General features: G+C 41.3%; 1 protein-coding gene across 1 annotated transcript in view; it reads right to left on the bottom strand.

Annotated features, from left to right (window-relative positions):
• RNF150 (ring finger protein 150) overlaps positions 1-26,860 on the bottom strand; it is a 119,643-nt gene that overhangs the window by 68,306 nt on the left and 24,477 nt on the right. The gene's annotated exons all lie outside the window — the stretch shown is intronic.

Raw genomic sequence — 26,860 nt, forward strand, 5'->3', positions numbered from 1 at the left:
AGTAGCCAATCAGACGTCTCGGACAAAAGCCCTACCTGGCCCTGACCACTTTCTAAAAACACTTGGCAGATGTCAGGAAAGTGTTAGCAGGTGCCATGGCATCATGAGCACCATGTGGGGCACCCCTGCTGAGGACAAATCTCTGATAGCATCTCTGACAGTGATATGTAAGAGGCTATTTAAACCAGTTCAAAGCATGTTCCCTGGTATCTATTTCTGCTTCCAAACGCCTCAGTAAGTTGGAACGATCCACTGTATCAAAGGCTGCAGACAGATGTAGTAGGAGCAACAAAGAGACATGGGCCTTAGTCTTTATTTAGAGATCATCAATCTAAGACTATCAGCACCACCTCAGCTCCATAGTCTGGCCTGAAACCAGACTGAAATGTATACAGAGCAGATAAGTTATCTAAAAAGATATGGAGTTTGCCACTGCTCTCCAATCACCTTGCCCAGAAAGGGAAAATAAAAGAATAGACAATAATTGGCCACATCATTTTCCAGTAGTGATGGTTGGAGGATAAGTTGGAGGATAAGTGTCTCCTTGAGTTGCTGAGGGAAGACACCTAGAGTCAGTCATTGATTTATGAGAGCTCATTAACGAGATTCTTGTATGATTTCAGCATCCAGGATGGGCAGGAACCCAGAGCACAAGTGGTGGCTTTCACAGACTCCAAGATCTTGTCAATATTCATCATAGGAACTTGGTCAAAATGGTCCACAAACAAATCAGACAATGCATTAGACATGTCTTCTGTCCAAGTGGTTACAACCAGCATCCAACTCACAATGTATTTGAGAGATTTTATCAGCAAAAAGCTTTGCAAATAGCATCACAACTCATTTTCTGTTCCCAAGACAACAGAAGCTCAAATGTAGGAGTCTGCAGATGCTGAAATATCTAAAACAGCTGCAATGGCCATGAACTAGCTGAAACAATGATAGCAGAGAAATAAATTTTCTTTGCTCCTTTCACTGCTGTTTTACAGGTCTTCCACAGCACACTGTCAGACTCAGCACAAGTTTTCTGTCTGCATCACTCTAGGTGTCTGCTGGCCCTCTTCAGGTCACCAACTCCATGATAAACCATAGGACTAGGATCCACTTGGGGGGGGGGGGGGTTGACAAAGCTCAACTTTCGTTTTTAAGCGTTTCACATTCCGAATTTCTACAGCAGCCTCAGCAGAGTATTAATCTAGAATCTTAACCTGCCCACTCTAATCATTCTGGAATGCAGCAGGAATCATGAATCTCCACAGGAAGGCCATTTTAACCAGCCCCTCCCCCTGCAGAGTGTTGGAGCTACATTCACTCTTGCTTTGAGTGGATAGTGGACAGACCATAGTACAGGCCAAACCAATATATAAATCAATTGTGATGTGTGTTGTCCCAAACAAACAACCATTACCATGTTATATCAGGGGGAGTAATCTTTGAAGTTCTTACATCCATGATGGTTCTAGAATGCAAATGATTCCTCCTTTTTATCAGATTTCTTTTCATTCTTCTACTGCTAAAGCACTCAGGGCCAGCCTGTGCTTCCATTTTTATTGCAGAAAGGAAAGAGGCATTTGTGACAAGCTCAAATTCTGTATCACAGAGGGGAAACCCCCACGGAAACCAAACAAAACACCAATCAGTTAATAAACTTTGAAAGTTCTTAAAGTGCCAGTGCAATATACAGTGCAAACTTTTAACATGAAAAGTATCAAATTCATTCAAATTACATTCATATACAGTAGCATAAACATTCAGATAAACTCTACAGTAGTAGTTGTAAACATTCAGATAAACTCTACAGTAGTAGTTATAGCAGCATAGACAGAAAGTGTCCAGAAGTATGCACAGACTACAGAGGTAAACCCCTCCTAATGACGATATTCTTGCTGTCCTTTATTCCATATTCTTCCAACAGGGATATATAAGAAGCTAAGACCTTTTTCCTCCACGCTCAATCTGGGGCCGGCTGCAAATCACAGATTTCGTGCCCACTTCATCAGGAGCGTGATTTCTATCGTGAAAAAGATTATATCAATCACTCTCCTCAATATATCAACCTAACCCAATTCTCACTGTTCCCAATTCATTTCCATACTCACATATCCCATGCATATCCTATGCTGCTCAGCTTTCATTACGGAAACGGCCATTCTCTTTAACTCCAAATTCTGTATCAGGCTGCAGTAAGCCCTTCTTGAGGAATATCTGCCAGTTTGAAACAATGAGGCTGAGTGGTTCTTCTGCTGCAGGTTCTTATAGCCTGGGTCACTAGCCTTTGGTTGCGAGCAGTGGCCCACAGCCCTTGGCCAGATGGATTCACTTGGACATCAACACAGACCATCTTGTTTATATCTAGATACCCTTTAGACCAGATATAAAGAGTATTAGATATGCAAAGGCATCCAGGGACTTCAAACAAGCAGCATCTTGTTTCGGAATCTGAGACTGGTATAAGCAAGCTGAAATCACTATCATGCCCCACTCTGTGAACTGCCCTGTAACATATGACTTGCTAGTGGCCAGACGATAGAAGCAGGGAACTACGTACACACCCACCAGAGAATGATAAACATTCTTGTGATTTTAAGTGGTGAAGAACAGGGTAGGCAATCATTCTAGCCTGAGTGCTGAAAGATGAAACACAATGTCTAACTATGAAGATATTCGTGTGTCAGGAAGCAAAAGGGGCAGGGGAAGATAAGGGTGCAGACCCACAGAGGCATCGTCCCCTGAGAGGACAAAGATGGCGACAATGGCTTCTGCTTTTCAGATGTGCAGCTAGCAATCTCCAACATCAACTCAGGGACTGACTAGCAATGCTGCATGCCTATACAAGACGGTGCCAGCAGCTGGAAGGGTGACTGCTGGGTGACAGTGACTGGGGCAGGACCAGAAGGAGATCTAGTTAAGGACATCACTAGTCCAAGTCTTCACAAAGTCCTGACCTGTGCTCTGAGATGAAGCAGTGGAGAAGCTGTGCCAAACAAAATGGCATGCTGCCCTTTGGCAGGTGTGCTGGGAATACAGTGAAGGAGTGGGGGGGGGGGGGAATCACATTTTTAATTTAGGTATGCCAAATAGCTCCTGCCTACATAACATATTTGCCATCACTCTCAGCTGAATGCAAACTGACTCCATTAAAGCACAAAGAGTCTGTGATACAGTATAAAATTATTTTCAGGGGTGGGCAAATTGCGGCCCACGGGCCACATGTGGCCCGCCAAGACAGTCACCTACCGGGCGCCTGGCACCGAAAGAGCAACGCTCTGCAGCTTTTCTCCCTCACATAGCTTGCAGCTATAGATGATATGAAATTAGCACAATAAATAAATTGAATAAAACTACCACTATTTTATTTAATTTATATTTATTGATTTTTATGATACAATTTATACCTTTTCTGAAATGCAAAGTTAACTAATGAATGCAATCATTTTAAAAGGTGCGGCCCTCCGCTAACATCTGCTCCCACAAAGTGGCCCCCGAGCCAAAACAATTGCCTACCCCTGATTTATATGATAAATATTCCAATTATAAAGGGATGTGCTATCAAGAGATACGAGAGCCACTCCTAAAACATGAACCTGATAATATTCTTCAGGCTTCATTAAGATCCAGTTAATTAACAAGCTATGAATAATCACTCAGGCAAAATCAATGTTTTAAAGGAACTGATAAGCACTAAGGAATAAAACCAAAATGTTTAAAAATCTTAACAAACTTCAGCAACAGTGCTATTCTTATTCTGTACATAATTAATCTCAAATGACCCACATTACATAGCTAATCAGCTCCTTCCTTTCTGACTTGGCAAGGTTATGCCTGAACTATTATTACACACAAGTTTCATTCCAATGATGAATAAATTATCCTTAATTGTTGCAAGAACTGATCTAACAAAAACGGCACCCACTCTATAACTGGTCAGTCTGTTACAAAAATGCATCACCACAAAAGAAAAAAAAATTCCAGGTCTTCTTCAGCCAATGCTTGACTGCTGCAGTCAAAAGCTGAAAGTAAACTTCCTGATGTGGAACTCAGGCAAAACAGAAGACACCATTGAGGAGACTCTACTTCGGTAGAAAAACAGCATATAAATGTTTTAGATAAAATTAAATAAATAAAAGCTATGCTGGTTGGGAAGGCAGAGATCTTGAAGGACATTGTGCCTCCTACTTTTGACGGGGTTTAGCTGACCCTTGCTGACTTGGTTGAGAGCCTAGGAGGCTATACTGGTTCCAGCACTGCTATTGGAGAAACAAGTCAATGAAGAAGCAAAAATCACTTTCTGCCAACTCAGTCTAGCCCCCTACCTTGACACAGATGATCTGGCCACGTGGATCCATGCTATGTTATCATCAAGACTAGACTACTGTACATTTAATGTTTATTGTTGTTTATTATTATGTTAATGAATAAATTTTTTTTAAAAAAGACTAGACTACTGTAATGTACTCTACATAGGTCTTCTCTCGAACTCAACTCAGAGACGCCAGTTGGTGCAGAATGCTGCAGCTTGACTATTATCAGGAGCTAGGTGGAACATGCACAGTATCCCACTCTGCAGACAATCCACTGGCTGCTCATCAGTTACTGAGCTCAATTCAAAGTATTGGCTATCATGTACAAAGCCCTTCAAGGCTGCGGCTTGTCAAAGCTGTGGGACCACCCCTCCCAATATGCTCTGGCACAACAGCTTTGCTCAATGGAGCAGGGCCCCCTGCAGCTGCCACACTGCAAATAAGTGAAATCAACAACTGTCCACACATGTGCATTCTCTGTTGTGGCCTCCGCTCTCTGGAACAGCCTGCCTGATGAGGTTAGGAACGCTCCCACTCTCCTGGCTTTCTGCAAACTATGCAAAACTGAATTATTCAGGCTGCACAGTAACAAAATGCTTCAGAAGGTTCCTTTGGTGTGGACTATAGTACTATGTATAGTACATACTGTCTGCTGCTGTAAGTATGATCTTACTATGTGATTTCTGCATTGTTTAACATGTTGTTTTAATATTTAAGCTTTGTCTCAGTTCCATTTTCAGGTTTCTGCTTGTTTTAAGATTTCTGAAACCCAAACTTTACTGTTTTGTTTATTGGATGTCTCATCCTATTGATTGTGTTTGACTTAACATTGTGTATCTGCGCCCCGAGTCTCAGTGAGAATGTAAGTAACTAAATAATGTAAATGATGTAAATAACTAAAGATAGTAACTTCACATGGTAACAAATGATCCAAATCAGAAAGATAATTTTTCACATACTCCCCCATAACAAATACTCGATTGATAAATCGAGACAAAAAACCTCTGTACAATGAGTAAATCACAAATACAGTTCATGCCCTCCAATAAACTAAGCAGGTTCCATTGTTTGGAAACTCCATTTAAAGGAACACCAATCTGTTCAAATAGGTATGAACATATCATATGCCAGTCAAGCTACTGATCCATCTAGCTCAGTGCTGTTAACTGGCAACAGCTGTCCAAGGACTCAAGGGGAGGTCTTTCCAAGCCCTGCTATCCAAGTTAGTGAAATGGGAGATGTTGTGGAATGAAACTGGGACATTTTCATGCAAAACATGATGAGATGTGCCACTCCTCCAATACTCTTCAGCTACATAATTAACTTTAAAAGCTATGATAATTTGCAGTTCTTTGATTTAATTTGCTTTCTTGTAAAGAACAAGATAGCATTACATCTCAACGGGACTACTGCAGTGTGTGATGATTGGGGCTATACTTGAAGACTGACGAGAAGCTGCAGCGAGTGCAGAATGCTGGACCAGACTGCTGGCTGGGACTAACTACTGGGAACATGTTACCCCAATATTACAGCAATTACGCTGGCTGCTAATCTACTCCCAAGCCCAATTCAAGGTGTTGGTTCTGTCCTTTAAAGCCATACCTTGCTTGGGACCAGGGTATCTGAAGGACTGTTTTCTCCCATATGTTCCTGCCCAGGAGTTAAGATTACAGGGCGAGGCCCTCCTGACTGTCCCATCAAACGAAAGAGGGAAGTGTGCTTTGCCCCCTCCCTGTCGATCTTCAGGAGGCAGCTGAAGACTTTTTAAAAAAATTCTAGGCTGGCTTCTGGTCAGCTACTTTTTCATGTATCAATGTTTTAAACTGTGTTTTAATGTATTTAACATTTGTTTCTGTTTTATAACGTAAGATGCCTTGAGCTCCTCTAAGGGGGAAAGGCAGCTAATAAATGTTTTAAATAAATAATAAATAAAATTCATCAGCTTATGGGAGCTTAGAATCTATCTTGGAACATTTTGTCCCAGGAAGTGTCACTCAGCCACTTCCTTCAGCCCAGTTTCCGTAACCGACTTACCTACACGTATATTGTAATTTCAATCAATAAAGGACCGAGGTATCGTGGGCCTCCCCTTGCTTGAGGTGCAACATGTGTCCATCCATGGTTCCAGCCTCCCTTCTGAGGGCTCCCACAAAGCCTCAGACTTGGAAAAGTGGGGACTGGGTTACGTCACCCTGCAAGCCTCTTGCTACATCTCCAGGGGCTATTTCTTTCACTCTCCCTCGCGTAGGCACAGCATCTGTTTATCCCCACTCAGCTGGGTTGTCAGAGCACCCCCAGAACCCACCCCTAGCCCCACCCTTCTGCCCCTGTCTCCACTGGGTGGGCTAGCCAATGGGCTATGGAGTGCCGCCTGGTCACTGACCCCCACACCCAGCATCTGCAATATTGGCAATTGCTGGTCCTGTCCTGCCTGCCAGTGGCCCTTTGCTGCCTTGTTACAGGCAGGGGTGGAGATGTCAGTGAGGGCCGCTTACTCTTCCACCATCTCCAGCTGGTCGGGAATGCCCAGCCTGCCTCCATGGCTGCCTTGTGAGGGGACCATGTGGCCACCGTGTGACCTGGTTGCATGGATGCCTTGGGATCTCGGTGGCTCACCTGTTGGCAGGGACCTCTCTGCACTCCTTGCTGAGATGGCCAGCACTGCTTGTGGGGGTGGGCGGGGGTGAATGAGCTGGAGCTATTGCTATCACCCCTTTTCTAAGTGGTGGGGAGGGGGCTGATGGAGATGGGGTAGGGTGTGAGTTCGGCATGCGTGCCAGTGTCATCCCCAGACAGGTGTTGTATACTCTAAACTTCAGAGTCCAATTGCAGCATTCATCAGCTATATGAACTCCAATTCCAGATTTGTGCATTGAGGTAATATGGTTTTAAACTGTTTCTTCACGGCGTTGTAACACTACAGAGCATGCACACAATGGTTTTCCTCTGTACTTTACCTGACTCAGCCCTCCTATGGTCACCATTTTCCACTCTACCCCTCCTCGCACCAGAGTCCTAGAATTGGCAACTTACATAATTCACTAGTCTAATACTATAGTAATATGCTCATTAGTGATTCTTTTAAAAGCCCAGAAAAACCCTCTGATGGAAGGGGGATGGAATGGCAGTTCTGAGGGGCTAGGACAATAAAAATGGCACTAGTATGGCTGGGCCCTGCAAAAATGTGCACCTTTCCAACTGTATGATGTACAAGCATGTGTTGATTGTTATCTTTCCCAAGTAACTGTACCAGGGCTTTTTTTTCCAGGGAAAAGAGGTGGTGGAACTCAGTGGGTTGCCCTCGGAGAAAATGGTCACATGGCTGGTGGCCCCTCCCCCTGATCTCCAGACAGAGGGGAGTTTAGATTGCCCTCTGCGCCAGTTCTGGAAATCCGTTCCCCCGCGCTCCCCCTGAAAAAAAGCCCTGAACTGTACCAAACCAGGTTTGGGAAAGACTGGGGCAAAGCGAAGGAGAACCTGGAAAGTGGACCATTAGGGATGATATCATGGGGATGGATAAAAAATTAAAATGCCCCAATCCAAATGCCCAACAACTGCAAAAACTCTGGGTGGAAGCAACCAGATTAAATCCCATTTTAAAGGGAGATTATGGGCACTAAGATCACATAAAATTGTACGACTCGATGGCGTAAAACATTTGACTGGTAATGTTTAATCCCAAAAGCATGTATTACTAATTTACATTATTTAAACTTGTGAATTGGTATCTGAAGTTTGCTGTGGCTCATGAAAGCTCATACTCTACCACTAATTTTGATAGTCTTATAGTTGCTACTGGATTCTTGCTCTTTTCCACTGCTACAGACAGACTAACATTGCCACACATCTTGAAAATGTTAAATGTACAAGCTGAAGGTAACCATGCCACTACTCTATTTCATTTATTTACTCCATTTATACCCATCTTTCTCCCCAAAGGGTACCTAAAGTGGCTTACATCCTCCTCCTCTCCTTCATTTTATCCTCACAACAGCCCTATGAGGTAGGTTAGGCTGAGAAAGTGTGACTGGCCCAAGGTCATTGAGTGGGCTTCCATGGCTGAACAGGGACACTCTAACCAATACACCACGCTGGCTCTCTATCTTTGTTAGTACTTCCCAAAATTGCCCGTTCCAAGCCAGCGATTCCTTCAGGAGCATTCCTCCTCCACCATCACCCCACTTTAACCCCTTCCTTCAAAGCAGGCATCCCACCCGGCTGCTTTACTTAGAAGGATACTGTTGGTGAGCAAAATGGTCAATTACTACAGGATAAGAATCCACTGAATCAAAAGGCAGCCCTACTTGTAAAATTCTAGAAGCAAAATTTTATATTCAAAATACCCTAGACAGAGAAACAACAGCCAAAGAGTGCCCTCCATAATCTCTGTACTATGTGCACACACTTTAATCTTTTAAGAATGGGAATTAATGTGACGCAAATGCATGTCTTCATTCGCTATCAACTCAAATTGCTCTAATCTGCAGCACTTTATTTTCTCTCTCTCTCATGGCAAGCTTTCCTCTCCATCCCAGCAATCAACTAAAATAAAGAGACAGGATCCTTTGACAGTGAAGTGAGCGCATTGGCATTCTGACAGCAGAGCATAATCTGGAATTAAAGCCTGAACATCTCTGAAACACCACTCCCTCTTTTAGTATAGGCCTTCCCTCCTCTAGAGCTTTTTGTTTGAACCAACAGACCCCAGAACAAGCTTTCACTGTGATGAAATTACAGTCCACTGCTTTGTTTCAGTACAGGTTTGTCGTGGCTCAGAGGTGTCCTGGACATTTCAGTAGCAACCACTTGTGCTCCTAAAATAGCTCGTCATAGCTTAGAAGGGCAGAAGGTCACTTTTGCAATAATACTACTAAAGGCCCATAGAACAGCCCTCTGCAGGCCAGAGGAGCCACAGGTCAGACGAGACATATGTCATGACAAGCTGTTAAGCGTTCTTGTTATTTGCCTCATGGTGGAGTTCAACTAAAAATCTAAATTTGAAAAGCCATATGATCCTTGTTGTTCAGAATTAAAGAGTAAATGGCTTCTGTGTAAATAAAAACTAGCAGCTGTTTGGCATAAAATTTGTATATGTTATGCCTATGCTCTGTAATGCACACAATGGAAGAGTGGGTGAGAAAGGTATCAGCACTGTACTTTCATATAATTTGTATTCAGCGCTGTACAAAGGTCTTAAGCTGTAGCTTTCAAACTTAGCATAGCTACTTACTGCAAGAGGGACTAATTTCAGCGGTGTACAATTAATCGTCAACTTGCGCATATGTCCAAACTACAGAAACTGGAATGCAAACAGAATATAATCTGAAGTTCTTGTTGATTCAGAATGAAAATCCATTCGGCACATTTAAATCTGACAGCATGATATTTCAGGAAGGCTGTATCTGTTACCGCATTACAAAGAATCATATTAATGTGCTTTTTTGGGGTGTGGTTTGCCATTTCACTGCACATCTTCAGCTCATTTTCTTGTAAGTTATAAAGTTCAGGACTTATTTACAATGGATGGTTTTCTTTTGCCCATACCACAGTTTCTTTCGATGTGTACCACAGCCTCCATAATATCTCATATCAAAAGCTACCCTACGCAGTGCCAAGAGAAGACAGCAGCCCGGGGTGGGGTTGGGGGGAGGATAGCCAAACCATTCTCAGTTTTCTCAGCCACATGCAAAATGGACAGACATTGTAATTTTGCTACTTGGTATTTGAGAACTGGTCTTTATGGGCCCAATGGTTCCCTTATAATAGCAGAGAAGGGAAGGCCATTTGCAGAGTATTAGTAGGTGGGAGAGGGGCACTGAACTCTCACTCCAGTTCTCCCCTGCAAATACCTCCCTATTCATTTTAACTGCTCTCTCCCAGAAGCTGGTTTCTTTTACTGGAAATAAGCATAGCTTGGACAAAAAAAAACAGCCTTGAAAAAAATCCAGTTACAAAAGAAGAAATATTCCCTCCCACTTGGCAATCCTTCCTTGCCAGTGCCTCCTTCCATGTCCACTGCAAATTCAAGCCTGCAAACACCTGTTGGTGGAAGCAAGTGGCTTCCACCCTGTTCAGACTTCACCACTGAAAAACCTCATTATCCAAATGACTTTCCTTCAAAAGAAACACAGCTGCTTAGATTTTTAAAATTCAATTTCTCTTCTTGTCATTGCATAGTTAACCTACTTCTGACTTGACTTTTATCCATACTCCTTTTGTAAAAACTGATGGAACTTGAAATCATTAGCAGCAGTATTTAATGTCACAATGAAAGCAGGCTTGGTTATCAAACAATTAGGATAGCAAATGGAATTATTAGGGTCTCTAGGCTATTTATGAATAGAATCAAAGATGAAGCGCTTAAAAGTACATCAATATGTTCCATGACTGCAAGGGACAAAGCAATTTGGGACACCAACCTCCTTCCTCTCATATGAATCTGTCCAACCATCAACCCAGAGCACTCCTCTGGGATCCCCCTGCTTTCTGAAAATAAGAGTGGCATCTCTTTGAGAGAAGGCTTTTCCATGGCCACGCCTCCACTGGGGCGGGGGGATGCCTCCTGAGATATATCTGTCTGGCATAACCTCCTTATCTTTTAAACAGGTAAAACCTGTCCTAGTTCTCTGATAATGTTTCTCTTATTATTGTATGCCTCCATGGATGCCTATTAGCAGGAAGGTGGCATATGCACACAGTCACCACCAGAACACTTTGAAGTATAAGATGGAAGATGACAAACATTTATGAGCAAACTTAGGGGTGTGTGTGTCTGTGTATAACACTCGCCCCCCAATCCAATCCACTACTGCAATCAGGCTGCAACCCCATAGCTCTCCCCCTCCTGTTGCAACACATGAAGAACCTAACTCTACTGTAATGAAAGATTATTAAAAGAAGCAAGATCAAAGATTTATTTTTATCCTGCTAGCATTTCTTTCAGTATCATTTCACTGTTTTGTTTTTACTTTCATGACTGCTTTCACTAGACTGCTTTCCTGCATTATGTTTACTGTCTACAGCTCCATACCGCCACTGCTGCTGCTCCCATTTTAGTCTTCTTGCTTTCTTTGGTATGATGCCCCATAGCTTCAGTGACTTTCCTAACAGGTCTTTTCGCCCACCCATTTCTCATTTGTGAACTCCCTATTTGGATTGTGGAGCAACACTGCAATGTGCACTACATGCCATTTCATTACATTATTTTCCTGGCAGTGAAGATTTGAAACAGACAGATGCCAAAATGCCTTTTGGAAACTGCAGAACTGCATCTACCATTTGACAAATGACTTCTGCCTGTTGCCTCTAGTGAGGGCGGCTTTTATTATTTAGCATATATATAGCCACATCAGCAAACATAGTTTGTAAGCAAAAATGACAAGCCCCTGCTCCCAAGGAGTTTCTGATCTAAAACAGAAAAGAGGAAAACAACAGAAACAAGAGCAGGAGACACAAAGGCCAGCTGAATATCAGAAAACGAAGCTACACATACATCTAATTTGCTACTTGCTGCTGGTTATAAAGCTTAAGGCAAAGGGGCAGAAAACCTGGGCTTTCAGAAGGCATCTGAAGAAAAAGAAAGGTGGCATTGGAGGTATGTTCATGAGAAAGTTTGCAGGAGAGAGAAACGATGGAGAACAAGCAGTCAGAGACAGCAAGAAATCTTTAAAACATAGAGCAGGAACTGAGAAATGATGAGAAACGAGGGCTGGAAAGATAGTATGGAAAAGCTGTGGAGAATTTCAAAGGTAAGGAAAAGGAGCTTGTTCTGGATAAGTAAGGAGAAACCAGTGAAGGTATCTGAGGATATCTGTCTGAACGAGAGGTGAATAGTTTTGACAGCGTTTTGACAAAAGTAAGAGGACAAAGGCAGGATAGGTGAAGGCCAGAAAGAAAGAGGTCACAGGATAGACAAAGCTTGAACCAGAGTTTTAGCTGAAGAGACAGAAAGGAATGGATTTTTGCAATGTTGTATAGGAAGAAGCATGAATTGGCAATGGATTCAATGTGAAAGAAAAGAAGAATTTGAGGTAGAGCCAAGGCTACATACCCAGCCAACAAAAGATGAATGATGATGTTTACAGATATGGAGAATGATCCTATGAAGAGAAAGAATTGAGTAGAAAGCTGAATAGTTAGGTGAACATAGCAAGAGTAAGAATTCTTAGAATTTGATCCAGTCTACTCCAGATGTCTATGCCTCATTTTAACACATTATTCTCAATGCTGCTAAATAAGAAAAATCTAAGCAGAAGTTCTCACATATTTTTTATTAATGCTATCAATAGGTATTGTTGAGTAACTAGATATCAAAAACAACAAATGACCATGTAGCATCTGGGGAAGATCGGTGAGTGATGCTGTACCATATCCTGTCATGTTTGAGTGCATTTAACATAGACATCAGCATGCCAAAATAGGTGGCCTTGGCAAATATATTGCTTACATGTTTATAATGCAAGCAGGTGGACCAGTGCACATACTTCATGAACTTAAATACGATGGGCCACACAGAATTCTTATGCTGTATCCTCCACATTACATGTATAAATCAAGTTTCAGAAATTCACTACACAGAGGGGACCCACAAGAACTTGCAAGCGGCACGTCCTTGTTCTTCTCTGCTCTCCCTCCCAGATTCTCTCCTTCCCACCTACATTTGTCTACACCTATCATCACCCCCTCCAGCAGCCTCTCCCCTATGGCTCAGTTGCGTGGTGCTGGCTGAGCCGGGCCCAGTTGCATGGTGGGGAAACTGCAATGACTTGCGGGGAAAATACTTCACTTTTTCCTGTATCCACCTCCCCACACTATTTCCTTTTTTCCTTCCTCTTGGTAGCCTCTATATTCTCACCACATCCTACTCTCTCTATTTTCTCCCACATTCTACTCTAAAACTCTAACCACTACACTGGCTTTGGGGGAGCTGCTTTTGAACGGCAGCAGCAGCCAGGTCTAGGTGAGTTATGCAAGTTATGTGGTATCAAGTCACTCAGTGGTTGTTTCTGGGACTGACCCTGATAAGTCCTCCCTCAAAGGCCCAAAGTGCCCTGGAAAGGGCTCTGCCCCTTATCCCTGCCTTTTACAGACAGAAACCAAGCCTGGAATACTGGTTACCTAGCAACAGCTGCTGAGGGCTTCTGGTTACAGCTGCAGGTGCTTCTTTTATCATTTCTTTTTTTTAAAAAAAACCTCCAATGTATTTTTTTTATTTCAGATTTTTCTGCAAACCTGGAGCATTTTTCAGTTGCATAGGAAGATCTGTCTTGTCCATTCATGGCTCCAACCTCCAGATTTAAATATCCACATATCTGGGCTACTTGGCTATTAGTTTATAAAATAAGGGCTACAATCCTGTATACCATCATGCTGCTTAAGTCCCACTGAATAACAGGACTTTAGGCAACCAACCTGCAAGACTGCAGCTGTGAAAAATGCCAAAAATAAACTAACACAGAATTATCAGGAACAAACAGGAAACGAACTTGATCAAGATTCAGCAATTTTTGGAATCCATTCATTAAAGTACCAAAATGTTTACTTTCCACTTATTTTAAATTCTGGGACAATTAATACATTATTCATGCAGCAAAATTTAATAAGCCATAATGTGAACTAAGTAAGATATTTTGCTTATGTTAAGGATCTGCCATAACACATATTTTAAATTTTCCATTCATAAGAAATGCCGCTAAATTGATGTTAATTTTACATTGAGAACTGACACAATTTAAAGATTCCTTTTTTAAAACAGATGTTATATATCACATAACAGCAACTTTCCAAGAGGAAAACAAAGCCAGTCATTTTTTCTCTTCCAAGCAGAGATATATAGTATGCGCCAAATGCAAAATATTTCCAGCATTCTTCAGGGCAAACGATCAAGAGTGACAAAAATAGATTGTGTTTATGCAGTACAGATGCCAAATACAGCCGCTGCACAATTCTCTTCCTTTGCTTTTGCCAATTCAAGGCGAATATAGGAGAAAATGAAGCAGTCACTAAGCACCCTAGATTAGCCTCACCAAAACCTAAAATCTAGGTCTTGTTCAATTATTTCATTCCAGGCAGCATTATTCATTCCAGCAAATAAATTAAAATCCCCCCTCCTCATTTTTTAAAAAGCTGGTTGAAGTCTAGAGAATTCTGCTGGTGGAAGTGGTGAGTTTAGAAAAGCCACAGTATAACTGCCAGCGGTACAGCAGCTCTAAGAACCAATATGACAATGGAGTAAGAGACATTCCTGTTTGTGAGAATGCCCTACCTACTGGAGCGATGAAGCTCTCTGAAGTCACTAACACATGCCACCATGCATGAACCAGGTACTCCCACCTCCTATTCCTGGGAGCTGATAACAGCCACTTCAGGCTCCTTAGGCAGAAATAAGGCTCCTGTTCATTTATTTTGTGAGGCTTTTCAGCCTGTGGGTTCTCTAAGGTTGTACCCATGTGCCACTTACGAAAACAGACACAAGCTTAAATAAAATATCTTCAGTTTATTAAGCACAGAGTGTTGCTAAGCATAAAGCACTCAAATGTGGGCAATAGATATGAAAACAAATAAATCTTTCTATTGCTAGGCTAACATCTGCCTGTTAAAAAACACATGAAGCTTGCTGCCTATGCTTGTCTGGTTAGCTTTTAAGCTGGTAGTTTCTTACCCATTTGTTCAGTAAAGGAGTCCATTTTCATGCCATGTAGCACGTGGCATACTGAGATAACAGGAGGCATGGAACCAGTAGCTTCTCTTTCATATGATGGTAGAATAATGATGGTTAGAGAAGGGAGATGGGTGAGCTACGAAGCCATCTTTTCAGGACTCCAGACATCACCCTGCCAACTAACATCCAATCTCGGCTCACTTGCTTAATTGGCGTTGCCAGCCGTGAGAAACTGGGGTGTGAAGATAGCGGCTGTGAGAGCCAGCCTCCCAAGGTCAAGGTGACTGGCTCATAGGTGTTAAAATGAGACAAACCAGCACATTTTCTAGCTAGGCTGGAAACTGGGCCTGCACTGACTTACAGCACTGAACCAAAGTCCAGTCACTTTTGACAAAATCTTAGGCCTTTACTGGCAATTCTTTACATTCTCCTCTGTACGACTTGCCTTCCTCAAAAACTGGCTGTCTTTCACTCCATTTTACCACTTCTTTACTGATAAGATTGGAGAGAGTCAGGCAGATGTCCACATCATGACAGGATAGTGCTATTATGAATTATCCTGGTGGGAAATTTCTAAACTGATCCTCCAATTATGGCTCCACCAAAATTAAAAAAATATTTCTCCTAGTTTGGCTTGCAAACCAACTTTTATTCAGTTAGTAGAAAGTTTCTGAGTAGAAAAACCAAGATATATTGTCGAAGGCTTTCACAGCCGGAGAACGATGGCTGTTGTGGGTTTTCCGGGCTGTATTGCCGTGGTCTTGGCATTGTAGTTCCTGACGTTTCGCCAGCAGCTGTGGCTGGCATCTTCAGAGGTGTAGCACCAAAAGACAGAGATCTCTCAGTGTCACAGTGTGGAAAAGATGTAGGTCATTTGTATCTACTCAGGAGGAGTGGGGTTGAGCTGAGTCATCCTGTAAGAGTTTCCAAGGGTGTGGAATGCTAATGGCGGGAGGCTTCACTGTATCCTGAGGAGGTTCTTTTGCATATGGATTGGTACTTGATGTGCTAATCTTCTCTGCAGGGCTATTGTCGGGGATAGAATGTTTTGTTAGCCTGGTGTTTTTCAGAACTGGAAACCATGCTCTGTTCATTCTTAAGGTTTCTTCTTTCCTGTTGAAGTTTTGCTTATGCTTGTGAATTTCAATGGCTTCCCTGTGCAGTCTGACAAAGTAGTTGGAAGTGTTGTCCAGTATTTTGGTGTCCTGGAATAAGATACTGTGCCCTGTTTGAGTTAGGCTATGTTCAGCCACTGCTGATTTTTCAGGTTGTCCAAGTCTGCAGTGTCTTTCATGTTCTTTTATTCTTGTCTGGATGCTACGCTTTGTGGTCCCGATGTAAACTTGTCCACAGCTGCAGGGTATACGGTATACTCCTGCAGAGGTGAGGGGGTCTCTACTGTCTTTTGCTGATCGTAGCATCTGTTGTATTTTTCGGGTGGGTCTGAATACTGCTTGAAGGTTATGCTTTTTCATAAGCTTTCCCATCTGATCAGTAATTCCTTTGATATATGGCAAAAACACTTTTCCTGTAGGAGACTGTTTTTCCTTGGTTGTTTGATTCATCCTGGGTTTGATTGCTCTTCGGATTTCATTTCTGGAGTAGCCATTTGCCTGAAGTGCGTGGTTTAGATGATTAATTTCCTCATTGAGAAAGTGCGGCTCACATATCCGTCTTGCACGATCCACTAATGTTTTCATTATGCCTCTTTTCTGTCGGGGGTGGTGATTGGAGTTTTTGTGTAAGTACCGATCAGTGTGAGTTGGTTTCCTGTAGACCTTGTGACCTAACTGAAAGTTTGCTTTGCGGATGACCAAGGTATCCAGGAATGGGAGTTTTCCCTTGATTTCTTTCTCCATTGTGAATTGTATGTTCAGGTGGATGTTGTTGAGATGATTCAAAAACCCCATCAATTCTTCCTCCCCATGGCTCCAAATGATAAATGTATCATCCACAAACCGGAACCATACACTAGGTTTGTGGGGTGCTGATTCTAGAGCTGTTTTTTCAAAATGTTCCATGTAGAAGTTTGCTATAACTGGGCTGAGTGGGCTCCCCATGGCCACCCCATCCATCTGTTCATAGAATTCGTTGTCCCATTGGAAGTAACTGGTTGTCAGACAATGGTGGAATAAGGCTGTTACATCCTCTGGGAAAATCTGATTAATAAGTGCAATAGTGTCTTTTACTGGAACCTTGGTAAACAGGGATACAACATCAAAACTGACAAGTATGTCTTGTGGATTGAGTTTCAGAGAACTGATTTTGTTGATGAAGTCTGCTGAATCTTTGATGTAAGACGAGGTTTTCCCGATGTGGTCCTGCAGGATATCGGCCAGATGTCTAGCTAATTCATATGTCGGTGAACCAATGGCACTCACAATGGGTCGGAGTGGGACTGAATCCTTATGTATTTTGGGGGGTCCATATAGTCTAGGTGGCTGTGCTTCAGTCTTGCATAGTTTTCTGTGCATGTCGGGATGTAGTGAGGAATTCTTGATCAGCGCATTTGTTAGCCTGGTGATTTTGCAAGTGGGATCTCGTTTTAGTTTTTTGTAGGTGGAGGGGTCCAGGAGTTCCTTAATCTTCTTTTTGTATTCCTCTGTTTTCATGATCACTGTAGCATTGCCTTTATCAGCTGGTAGAATGATGATGTCTGGATCTGCATTGAGGGTCTTGATGGCATTTCTCTCCTTGCGTGTTATATTGCTGGTGGGAAGCTTTGCCTTTCGTAGAATCCTGGCTGTCTCTCCTCTTATTTCCTCAGCTTCCTCTTCAGGTAGATGACGAAACCAAGATAATCTACAAAAGGCTCTATCAATTCCAATGAATTAGCCCAACAAATTTCATAAACGCATTTTAAATAATTTCAAACATTTTAATACATCAGCAAGTTATAACAGGACTTCGTAACAGATAGGCTTAGCTGTATGTATATAAAGAAAAAAAGGGGCATTGTCACAGGATAGAGTGATTCAGCTGGATGCTAGCATGGTGATCTCAAAAAAAATTAAGCTGTTGGATGTCATCAGGTTGGTATTTCAAACATTTGGACTTCTTCATTAATCACAGTTTTACCAATTGTGGTTTCTTGTGATGTCTGTTAAGAAGCAGTGACCCTCGTATTCACCTGGGCTCAGAGTGGCAGAAGAGGGAAGACATTTCACTGCTGGGAGTTACCAAGGAGACAAGAAAGAGCTTATATTCTAACTAAGATTTGATGTTGATGTCTTTAGACCAACCATAGCATGTTGCACAAACTATGAGTTCAACAAACCATAGTGTATGTGTTGTCTGAATGCATCCTTAAGATTAAATTCTTGATTCTATGCACTCCATCAGAACATACACAAGAAATTTCCAGAGAGGTTAAGAATTGTTTTAACATAGGATAGATATATATTTATATGTTTAATTAATTTATGTATGTACTTACATCCCGCTTTTCAATAAATACGATATAGATAAACCAAAAACAAGTAAACAAAAAACCCAATGTGGTTTCACAATAGGCCAGGAATCAATTGCTGGTTCATCCACAGCCACCATCTGTGAGCCATGGCTTTTGCCCCCAGCCACATTCAAGCTTTATTTTACCTGTAGGAAGAGGAATGCTAACTTAGACCAGATGGAACTCTGCAAACCAGAAAGATCTTCCTTACTCCCCCCTCTCCTGCCACTCCACTGGCTGGTGTGGGCTGCTCCCACAGATTCAAAGAATCTCTGAAAATCATTCAAAGGATGAACGTTCCACCAATCCACTGTTCTATGAAAAAAAATTACAGAGATAAGCATTACACATGACTGTTCTTCCACAGCCTTGCCTCTAGAGTGTAACTGCAGGCATCCCACGGAGCTTCAAGCTGGCACATAAATTATGATCACTGAAGAGACAAATGTTGTCCCTGCTGTCCAGTAGAACATTTATTACAAAAAAAGACAGACCAAAATCTAAGCTTCTATCATTTTAATTAAAATTATATAGATATTTCAATTATGAAAAGAATAAGCTGCTAGAGCCATTTCAATGTGGAATGGATCAAAATAAGATTTGCAACAAGTCATCTGAGAATCAATTAAGATTAGGATTTATAAATACAGAAGACATGATTCTGCATAACACTGAAATGAAAGGCAATATTATCCCCCTTGGAGACCACATCTTCAGAAATAAGATCAGAGAACAGTCTTGTGTTATATGTATTTGCTCAGACCAGATACTTGTGTGATTGAGCAAACACAACCTGGTTGTCATTTGCCAAAGAGAAATGATTAAGACTACTGCCTAATGCTGCCTACCTATATCATACAAATAAACCTTACCAGAACCAAGAATGGATGTGCTGTTTTCACAAATATTTGATTCTGACACAGATTCAAGAATGGGAGCTTCTGAGTCAAGAAAGGGAAAGGTTCCATACATGTCTCCTCTTTTATTCTATAACGTTAATGTAAATAAGTTACAGGAAAAAGAAATTAATCTTATCCCTGAGAAAAACCTATTTGTGATGACCATGTTATGCGCTGAGCAAAGTTTGCCTTGGGGAATAACAAAGGGCTTGGTTCAACCATCATAGAAAACTATGTTTTGCAATAATGTGATTGAGCTATGGGGATCCTTGAGATTATCACTGAGTTTCATTTTTGTGGCAAGCCATAGTTTGTCCTCATATCTGAGCCACCATTTACACTTTGCAAATCAGAATTCCACTCAAGGATTTAACCGTGCTTGGAATTACTGATTTGCAAGTAAAGAGCAAAAAATCTTTGCATAGGCAAGAGCATCCAGAAATATCAGCATTTTTACATAGAAAGAGGGACCATTCTACCTGAAGCTGACCTCAAACTGGAGCAGATGGGAAATGCCCCAATGAGTATTGAGGTTGGAGGCTGCTTATTAGCATATACATTACAGCATTTTTGTGATGATCGAATGGCTGTGAATTAAGGGATACAAAGATTAGCTCTTTAGTCTTATGGTAAGTGAACCAATTTTTTTTGCCTTAGCTTCAAAGAAAAAAGCTCTAAAGAGAACAAGCACTTGAATCCACCAGGGCATTTCTGAAGGATTTCAGCCCACGAAGCATGACTTTCACACATCCCCTCTCTTGCTGCAGTCCCAATGACAGACCCCTCAAATATGATTCCTGGGAGACAGGGGGGGGGGTCCCAGAAACAATGTATCTGGAGGCATTTGGAGCTGCAGCAGGAGCGGGTATGTGTGAAAACCCATGGGTAAAAATCTTTCCATCTGCAGAAATGTTCCAGTGGATCCAAGCCAGCATCTATTTCTATGAAAGGAATCTGGCCCAGCGAAGCTGAGGACTTGAAGCCTGTGTTCCACTGCCTCATTTAAATATCTGTTAATTATTAGTTTAAGCTATTTTGTAAAAGACTCAAAGCATCATAGCCTAGGAAAATGACAGCAATTCAAGGACTTGGCAACGAAAGTTTCCAGCCTCCATCAGTATATTGCTATTGTGGCCTGTCAGTTTTAATTTATGCCTGATATCATTCATAGCACTAATGAAATTATTAAGATTGTTTTGTTTTTGCTTGAGCTACTAATTGTAACAAGGAGTCTGCTGTGGCATACTGATGTTTGTGTTTCTATTAAAGTCCACCCTGAGATTTAACAATAATTCAGAGGATTTCAAACGGCAGGGATCGAAAAAGGACTTTCGGTCATATGTTCTCCATTATCCTGCCTAAAAATTACATTTTCTAACAATATATTTCCTACTGTTAGTTTAGTTCCAAAATATTAACAGAAGAGATTTTTAAATACTTTACAGGCCCAAAATATCCACACTGGTATATACCATGCTGTTGCGCTTACCATCCTCACCAAATGGGGAGAACTGATGTGGTACAAAGCACATTGCTAAGCCCTCTTAGGGCTCAAACTTGAACTTTACCTTACTGCTCCTTGAATAACTTAAGATTTTCAAAGTTCTCGCTATTTTCCATTGGCCTCAGTTTCTCTACGCATTGGGAGAGGCTGCCCAGTAGATGACGCTGTGGTTTTCTGGAATACAACAGATCTCCTATTCATGTACCTTCTGGCCTTTTGATTCCAGCCTTTGGATGCTCTACTTCTTACTAGAGGTGGGCACGAACAGCAATACGAACAAAAAAAAGCCACGAACAGCCCAATCTGCTGTTTGAGAACAAGCTGTTCGTGAGGCCCCATTCTAAATGAACTGGTGGTCGTTGCAAGCCTCGTTCATTCCTGTTCATCAAGCCAGACAGTCTGGGACCTGCAATCAGTTCCCTTGGCAACTTAGGCATGGATTGTCTGAACTCCTGCTGTTGCCCTGGAAACCCCAATCTAAGCCCAATTTAGCTTGATAGGCAGGGCTTCCTTCCAAGTGTGGAGCTCCAAATTTGTTACAAGGGAGCAAAGACCAGGGGGGAGGGGGGCTCCCAGCTCTGGCTTTGCAGACAGTGGACAGGGAGAGACAGCTGCTGCTGGCATTTTGATAGAGTGCATTGGAGCTTGAATTTTCTTTGTGTGTGGTGGGATCAGGATCTACCCTCAGGTTCCAAGGCTGCTGCCAGGCTCTGGGCCAAGCTATTATTTATTATTGGCACCTTTCCTGGTGCCTGCTCAGGTCAGGTTTCTGGGAGTGGTTCAGTAGGGATCTTGACCAAACTTGGATGATGGCTGGAGGAGAGTCTGCTGGCCCCCATGAACATCCAATCGGAAACATGTTTGTGAACAGGTCATGTTCATAAGTGTTTGTGAGTCCCTGTTCGTGGATGGCAACGAACATGTTTGGTTTTTTTTTCTGTTCGTGCCCTTCTCTACTTCTTACCACAGCTACAAGGTTGTAGATAAAACATAAAACACAGAGATTAAATATTATGTATAAGGTTTACTGTCTGCATTTCTGTCCTAATCCTGATCTACCTGCTGCCAGACTTTTCATTTTCTTTCAATTTACTTCATTTATATCTGCCTTTCTCGTCAAAGATCCAAAATGGCTTACATCATTCTCCTCTCCTCCATTTTTTCCTCACAACACATTTTGTGAGGTAGGTTAAGGGAATAGAACCTGAGTTGCTCAAGTCCTAGTCTGTCACTCTAGCTATAACACTACACTAGCTCTCAGAATTGGCCCTCAATTTCTTCCCTTGAACAAATTCCAACTACTCTCAATCTCAAATTAACCCCATTCCCAAACTGTCAGGGGCATCTCCAATGAACCTGAACATATCCAGTCCACTCCTACCACATGTATCTATTATATCAAGGTGTAGAAGTCATTCAAGTCTGAAAAATGTTATTGATGAAAAAACCGTTATATATTTTGTCAGATGGATGAGTAGGGAAAACAAATACGGAAATGACAATGCTTATTTAATGGTAGGGAACAGACACAAACACCACATTCAGAGACATAGCAAAAATCTTAACATTATTCTAGATCTGGCTTGTAAACTGTGCATCTGGTTGTTTATGGTAAGCCAGGTATGGGAGATTTTTAAGAACAGACTACAAGACAGGTATGTGCAGACAAACTTTTATGCCAAACTGTCCTGCATTTCTCTCATCTGTAGACCCATCACTTCTTGGAACAGGGTTCCAAAAACTGAATACATAAAATATTATCACAGATTATTCAACATGCTTTCTTAACTGTATACACTCAATCTTTTCTTAGACCCTATTAACAGTATAATGATAACGGAAGGTATAATTTTCAGTATGTTAATACCATATCTTCAAAGCATTGGCAGTTCTGGTTGGATATTAGACAAACAGTAGAAAGGCAAACAAAAGCAGTAAATCAACATGGATATGCTGACAATGCAGCAGTGATGGTTAAGCAATTAATCACTCTGGTTAAGTGGTAACATTTTTGGACTGACAAAATTGGTTGTATCATTTTATCAGAAAGCAAAGGTAGGTATTAAGAGAATTACTTTTATCATCTGTAAATGACAAGCACCATTTCAAGGATTACTCCCCCTTCTCTGACACATAGGAGGAAATGTTTCTTCTAAAATGGTATTTACTATGACATGCATCCTCTAAACAAAGAAAGCATACCTTTTGTTTTGCCGTTTATTTATTTATAATGATTACATTTAATCTATCCATTGTATGAATATTCGTTGATCAACTACATATTTTGAGCTGTAACAAACAGTACAGACCTAACAGAGTTATACCCTTCTACTGAAGCTGATGGATTTAGAATGGTATAACTCTGCTAGAAGCTGAAAATAAGAGAAAAAATTGCTACCTAAAATCAGAATTACCTGGTTCCTTTAGGCATCGTGTAATTTATGCAATACTAAAAATAAATGCTCACATATTGTAGCTTATAATAGGAACAGGTTCCCTAAAAAGTTGTTTGCTGCAAAACAACATGGGTGGTTTTCACAGGAACATCACCATTATACATTCTGTGACTCTCAGTACTGAGATCCATAAAAAGCTTGACTTCAACAAATAATTATCATTAGGGAAAGGGAAGTATTTCATTTAAAATTGGAGCTCCAACAAAATGCTCCAGTTTAAGGTTGTGCATTCAGATCATCAAAAAGATTTATCAGTTGACAGGTCAGGTATTGACGAAATATTGTCAAGTCAAATATTTTTGAAGCACTGAACAGCAGTGACTTTTGTATTAAATACCAGAGTCAGTATCTAATTTATAGCAGACGCATAACAGCAATTATTTAATTTTAAAAAGCCCCTTTTGAAGGCAGTTGTGGTAAGCAAGCAGTACAGCAATTCTAAACTCAGTCTTATACATTGCCTTTTCAGAGCAGACAATTTGATCTCATAGACCGGTGTCCTCTGACTCGCTCAGCAAGCAAAACAGAAGGCAACAGGTGCTTCTAGGTGGTGATGCCCCTTGCCACCAAAGACTCCTTCCTGTCCAGAAGTGGCTGTAATTGTCATCTACAGAGGCAACTAAATTTCATGTAGATCTGACCATGATTTTCTTATTTGATACAAGATGGCTTCTCTCTGTATCTCTGGGTGCACAGGGCCTTCTGATTTTAGGATTCTGAGGAGATGATCATCATAATCCTGGGCAGATAACAGAGGACGTAAGAGGGTGACAGAAGTTAAAGTACATGTTCTAGTGGCTTTAGGATCATGTGCAGACATTATTTGGGCACATATATGTCTAGCAGGTTCACTGCTGGATTTAATTTGAGAGAAAATGATGAAAAGAAGAGTTTAGTGCACGACTCTAATTTGGAGAGTCGGGTTTGATTCCCACTCCTCCGCTCGAAGCCAGCTCGGTGACCTTGGGTCAGTCACAGCTTCTCAGAGTTCTCTCAGCCCCAACAACCTCACAGGGCGATTGTTGTGATGATGATAATAACACACTTTGTAACTCACTCTGAGTGGGTATTAAGTTGTCCTGAAGTGTGGTGTATAAACCAAATGTTATTATTGTTATTGTTATAATAAAATCAGTAACTATATCATTATATCCAAAGATTTAATTACATTCTACATCCTCTTGCATATTCCTTTTTCTAATAACTCCGTCTTAGTGGATCATTCACTGTGGAAGAGTGCAGAAACTACACTGCTATCTGATCTCCCCCAAATATAGCCTGTATCTTCTTTCCAGAGCACTCAACTAGCACCTGCTTGAGAGTCCAGAAGTTCTTATATGAAAGATAAATTATGGCTTGCAGCTGTTTTTCTGTTTCCTGCTCTCACGCCTTTTAACTCCCCTGGGAAGTAAAAGCAAAGGTCTTTCTTTAATACCTCCTCTATAACACAACAAGTGAATTTTTTTCCTGCTTTTAGCTGACTGCAACCATTATGGATCTCTATGCAGCACAAAATCTTTGCTGTGGAACAGATCCCAACCTCAGATGCCATCATTTCAAATAAAACCAGTAAGAGAAGCTAGGTGATGATCAACCAGTTCTCCACCTCATTACAAAACCAGGGCTGCACATTAATCATAAACACATGCAATGGAAATAAATGGATCTGAATGCCACTTTCAGCCCTGAGTTTTAAAAAAGAAAGTAAATTAACAATGTGATAATCATAAATTCTACACTTTCTACATGATGAACACAAGATGTGTTTTCACATTAAAGGTTTTTTTAGGCACTGAAAAGGGGGGAGGGGCATCATACCAGAAAATCCTTATGCCTTAATAGAAATTAGCAGAATACATTCATCACCCTATAAAATCATAGATACTTGATGATGCTAGCATGAGAGTTTCTTACTCAATTCATTATTGAGCACGATATATTAGAATGCTGAAAGGCAAGTGAATATATAAATGTGTAAATGACCAATGACCCCCAGCTCAAATTAAGCACTGCCTTGGACAAGACAAGAATGAAGATGGCATAATACCTATTATTAGGATCAACCAAATTGACAACACTTTGTGCAAGCTTTCCAGCTCTCCCAAACTCAGGATGCATGTTAAAAACTTTAAAATGATAGAGGTGTGGGAAGCAGACTTTTTGGATTGTAATGTTACAACCTGACCAATAAGATCAGGTCATAATATCATGACTTGTAAAGTCCGCTTCTCCCCTTCTGTCTTTCTAAAATTTTGCAACATCCAGTCTGATGAAGAATTCCAGTGAGCTCAAAAGTTTTCACAAATTTTGTCAACTTGGTTGTTCCTAATAAAAGATATTATCCAGATATTGTTCTTGGTTTGGGATTTAAACATGCAGCTCCTTTCTAACTGTGCCAAAACAAAACCCACTCCTCTTCCTCCTGCAAAAGCTATACTATGAACATTCTGTTATTATACAAGACAACTATACAAGCAAAAACACTTCCGGCCGTTGCTTAAAGGGCATCCCAACAGTAGAGAGCACTGATTGGCAACAAGTCAGCTTGCTTGAAAACACTGCAGCATTCCAACAATCTCTATGAGTCCACTGAAAAATGCATGGTCTTGTTAGAGGAATTTCTAGTTTTGTTCTACACATAAATATAAATCATAGCCAAAATTTTATCATGCTCTCCATATATAACAGGAGTGGCCAAACTTGCTTAATGTAAGAACCACACAGAATAAATGTCAAATGTTTGAGAGTCGCAAGACATGAGGAATTGAAGTGACTTCAGAGGAAGAGATGGGTTTGGGGAATGCCCTGAAAGAATCATCACAGGAAGGGATGGGGGTTTGGTGCAGTATGCTGGAAGTGACATCACTGGAAGGGGTGGAGCTTGGGAAGTGTTCTCACCTGACCTTTGACCTGGAAATGATATCACAAAAGTGATGTCACATCCTTGCTAGGCACCACCTTTGAAGATTCCTGGCTCCACCTTCGAAGTCCCCAGGTATTTTCCAAGTCGGATTTGGCAACCTCAACATGCTATGAGGAGGAAATGCAGCAATACTATATACAGCTTCCATTTAATTTTTGAGAGAAACAGCATTGGGAAAGAAATGAATTGATTGATATGCAAAAATAAATAGGGAGTCTTGTGGCACCTTTTGGAAGACTAATTTTATTCCAGCACTGACTTCTGCAGAGGGTCCACTTCTTCAAAATACAATAAGTGGATTCTTGCTCAGGAAGACTCCCTCACGGCATCAGAAGAATTTGGACCATTAAAGGTTATGCTGGAATAAAAGGGTAGTCTTCTGAAAAGCACAAAAAAGCTCCGTACTCATTGCTGCTGCAATGGTCTGAAACAGCTGTCCTACCCCTTCCCAGAATTCTTGATCTGCATGGCTGCTTGAAGGGAACAAGACAGTTAAGTAAGGCGTTTAATTCTCACCTCTTGAAAAACCACATGTGTTATTTTAGCTGGATCACACTCAAAGTAGTTAAGCATCACTGAATTTAACATTAATCTATATTTAAGTTATTAAAGCTTAAGAATAAGGAACTGTGAGTAAAGTGGAGACTTGTTAGCATAAATACATGT

Source organism: Eublepharis macularius, chromosome 10 (genome assembly GCF_028583425.1).
Source record: "Eublepharis macularius isolate TG4126 chromosome 10, MPM_Emac_v1.0, whole genome shotgun sequence".
Taxonomy (NCBI): domain Eukaryota; kingdom Metazoa; phylum Chordata; class Lepidosauria; order Squamata; family Eublepharidae; genus Eublepharis; species Eublepharis macularius.